Source organism: Berghia stephanieae, unplaced genomic scaffold, assembly GCF_034508935.2.
Source record: "Berghia stephanieae isolate SIO BIC M18660-M18661 unplaced genomic scaffold, UCSD_Bste_1.3 scaffold4370, whole genome shotgun sequence".
Classification (NCBI taxonomy): Eukaryota; Metazoa; Mollusca; class Gastropoda; order Nudibranchia; family Aeolidiidae; genus Berghia; species Berghia stephanieae.
The window spans coordinates 2,590-6,803 of NW_027625701.1; the positions used below are offsets into that span (position 1 = coordinate 2,590).

Consider the following 4,214-nt stretch of genomic DNA (forward strand, 5'->3'; position numbering starts at 1 on the left):
AAAAGAAAAAAAAAAAAAAAAAAAAAAAAAAAAATGCAGTTGGCGAATTTTCTTCGCAGACAGCAAAGAAAAACAAAAGTGCCCTGGGCGGGTTAGTGCCCCCTGGACGGATTATGCCTCTGGACGGACATCCTCTGGACGGGTTAGTGCCTCTGACGGATTAGTGCCTCTGGACAGGTGGAGAGAAAAAAAAATTTTCCAATTTAGGAGAAAAAACCCTTTGGGGAAAAAGTAAATAAGTAAAGTAAATGAAAATTTTACGTGTTTAAGACACCTCGCAAACCCGCCGCCGCCGCGCGCCGCACCCCAGCATGCCAGCCGACAAGCAAGGACCAAGGCTGGCCATCGGCCGGGGCCTGCCTTTCCGGGGTGGAAAGTGGCCGAGACAAACCCTGCGGAGGGAAAACTCGCGTCCGGGGCTTAGTCTCAACGGATCGCCCACCAGGGGCAGCTCAAAACCTTACAACACCCCACGAAAACAGTGGCCGCACGCGATTTCTTTCCCCCAACGGACTGATGATACCGACCCGCCACGCGCACCACAGATCTAGCGCGCGTGACGAGCGGGCCGTCACGGCACACCGACGAACCCGAGGTTGCCGGCTTAAAATTTCCCGCACGCTCGGGGGCCCTGCTAACTCACCCTTGCCCCCGGGGGGGGGTTCCGACTTAGAGGCTTCATCGTACCCCCCACGGACTAGCCTGGCGCCAGGGGCCTGACACCGACCCAAACCCCAGGGGTCCGAACTCACCGTTCCCTCGTACTGAGCAAATTCCCGGGGCAAGGGCCTTCATCGTGGGATAAACAACCTGTCCACGACGGTCTAAAACCCACTCACTTTTCCCCTTTTGGGTGAACAACCCGACACTTGGCGAATTCGCTTCGAAATGATAGAAGAGCCGACATCGAAGGATCAATCACGAGGGGTCGCTTGAACCTTGGCCGCCCAAGCCATTTACCTGTGGTAACTTTTCTGACCCTCTCGCTTGAAACTCCCCAACGCCCGAAAGGACGATAGGCCACGCTTTCACGGCCAGTATCGTACAAAAATCCTGTCAGCAGGCTTTTGCCCTTTTGCTTACGCGAGTTTCCGCCCGCGACCCCCTTTGGGGTCACCTTCGCTGCCTTTAGAATTTTACCGCCCCATCAAACCCCCCTCCAGGCGTCCCCGGGCAGGGTCGTGCGCCGTCGGACCGCGCGGGGGATGGTGGACCCCCGACCCGCGCACGGCGGCTTGATCGAACCCGAACCCTCCTCCCGCAAGAAGGCCCCCGAGCCCCCACCCGCGGTAAGGGGAGCCCCGCGGGGAGGGGTATTTCCTGTCGCCCCCGAAGACCTCCCCCGCCTATCTACACCCCCACGCTCCTCCACAGATCGGACTAGAGCAAGCCACGGGTCTTCTTTCCCCCCGCTGTTTTTTCACCAAACCCCTTTCCCTTTTGGCGTGTTTTTCGCCGGGGCGTAAAGGGACAGGGAATCTCGTTAATCCTTTCCGTGGCGTCGCAAAATTTAGCGACGAGGCATTTGGCCCCTTTAAGAGAGTCATTTTTACTCCCGCCGTTTCCCCCCGCGCTTAGGGCGAACTCTTCACTTTGACTTTCTAGCACGGGGCAGAAATACGCCCCGTAAACACCTTTTCGGGCTGTCGAGACGCTCTGTTTTAATTAACAGTCGATTCCCCGTCCGTGACAGTCTGAGACAGCTTTAGTCGGGCCGTCGGGGTTTTCCCCCGGCAGCCAACCGCCCCGCGAAGGGCGTCCCGAGCGAGCCGCTCGGCCCGGGGGGCCCCCACGGTTTCCCGCACTCTCTCCCCCTGAGTGTCCCCCCCAGGTGCTTGGGTTTTCTCCCCTTTCCTCCCCTAGCCCGACCCCCCCGGGCCCCAAAGACAAACCTTCTCCCGAATTAGGATCCCTTTGCCTTTTTCCCTTCCCCTACTTTACTCCGGGGACCAGAGGCGCTAACCTAGGAGACCTGCGGGGACATGAGTACGGCCGGGCAAGCGAGTTTGACGTGCCCTCGAGGGGGGTTTCAGGGACCGCCGGACGCCCGGCCCGCAGCCATGTCTTACGGGACGCTTTTCGGCCGGGCCACCCTTTTCCCCCCCTGCCCGTTTCCCAGGGCAAACCCAACCCTTAAAAAGAGACGACGGCTCTCCCCGGTGCCCACGGCAGCGTTCCCCGTTCTGTCGGCCGCCGCGGCCCCCCCAAAACCCCGGAAACTATCGCGACGGGGGGGCCTTTCCCTTCCCCGCCCCCCGGTTCCAGCGAACCTAACGGATTCCCTTTCGCGGTCGCGGGGTGACTACGGGCCGGGCGCGGCGCCCGTTCGGCCGCCCCCCCGGCGCGTTTTCGTACCCGCTTCAGCAAGGGGAGCTAACCCCCCCTTGGACCGACTCACCACTACAAGCACTTTTCCCCCGGGGAACCCATTCCCACTTGGGCCCCTTAAAAAGAACTCCCTAAAAATTTTTTTGCTACTACCCCCAAGATTTTCACCCGCGGGGGGCTCCGAAGGGGACGCCCCCGGACTTTAAACGCCCCGCGGCGCACCCCTACCGCCCCGGCCTGCCCGGGAGGGGAGTCGCACCCCCCCCGCGGCGGGGGGGCCCGGTTGGGTCCACGCTCACCCACCCCTTTTTCAGGGGGTCGGTTCGGCAGGTGATTTTGTTACACACCCCTTTTGTGTTTCCGACTTCCGTGGCCACCCCCCTTCATCCCCACCCCCACCTTTTTAGTTTTTCCCGTGAGCGCCCCGCGTTGGGCACCACAACCGGGCGTTGGGTTCACCCCAGCGCCGTTCTGCTTCCCAAAAGGGCCCACTGGGCACCCCGTGATTCTGGGCCAGGCCCGTGCGAGGGGGTCGGCCCCTCCCCGTTAAAGTTTAGAGTGGGAACGGGGCGTTCCCCCCCCCCGATGCCTCCAACCATTCGCTTTACCGAGTAAAAATCGCCCGCCCCGGCAACCCGGCATCCGAGGGAAACTTGGAGGGAACCCTACAGAGGGTTCTTTTGGTCTTTCGCCCCTACGCCCAAGTCGGGGGGGTCGTTTTGCACTCAAGTCGTTCGAGCCCCCACCAAGTTTCCCCCGGCTTCGCTCTGCCGGCGTAGATCCCATCTACGGGTCCCGACGCCGCACTCATGCTCCGACAGGCCGTCAACGCGGGGACCGCCGGGGGGGCGGTGCGGCCCCGGGGCTCGGTGATCGCCCGAGAGATCCCGCCCTCGGCCCCCGAGGCCTCCGCTTTCACTTCCCGTGGGGTTTATGGGAAAACCCCCGGTCGCACAGGCGCGACTCCTTGGCCGGTTTCAAACGGGGGCGGGGAGTTTTCCCGGGAAAAACCGCGCACCTTCGACGGGCCGGAGCCGCCCCCGGAGCCGAAACCCCCCGGGGCGAACCGCCGCCGTTTGTCCGCGTCGACCACCACCCGAATACACCGCTCTCGGCCAATCGCGCCCACGACCGCAGGGGCCCACACCCCGTAGGGCGCCGGGACGAGACGGGGCCCCGGGCCGGGGCAGCGGACCCCCGTGGTGGGGCCGCGCCCGACCCCCGAAAACCCGGGGGCGCCCCTCTCCGGGCCCCCGCGGGGCCGGGCACCAGCCGCCACGGGGGCACGTCGCTCGCTACCCGTTTTTCCCCTTGGGGGGTTTCACCCCGCTTTCACCCTCTCTTCAGAGTTTTTTCAACTTTCCCTCACAGTACTTTCCTACGGACTGCGCAGGTACTTACCTTAGGTGGAGTTTACCACCCGTTCGGCTGCACGCCAAGCAACCCACTCCGGGTCGAGTCGGCGAAGGGAGCCCGCCGGCAAAGGGCCTGGCACCCGCTCTGGGCAAGCCACGCCGAGAAACTCGCGCGGGGGCTCCCCCGATCCCCTCGACACCGACCAACGCTACAGCCCCCGGGCACGGGCCCAGGGGGTTTCAGCGCTGGCTCTTCCCCTTCCCGCCGAAATGGGGAGTCCCCTTGTTTTTTTTCCCCCTTTTGAAAAAGCTTTAGTTCGGCGGGGACCCTCTCCGATATGAGGCGGATCGCCCCATCCTCGGTTCGCCCGCGCCTTTTTAACTTACTTCCCCGCATACCCCCACGAAGCCCTCGCTCGCGTGTACATCGACAGGCCCGAGGATTGAGGGAAGAAGCAGCCGATCGCGTGCGTGCTTCCCCCTTTCGGGGCGCGTCTTATTCGTTGCCCCCGCCCATACCCGAGGCCGGGT

At 63.1% G+C, this 4,214-nt stretch overlaps 1 pseudogene; it reads right to left on the reverse strand.

The window, feature by feature from the left end:
- Positions 1-400: 400 nt before the first annotated feature.
- LOC144961842 (large subunit ribosomal RNA) lies at positions 401-4,030 on the reverse strand (annotated as a pseudogene).
- Positions 4,031-4,214: the final 184 nt, after the last annotated feature.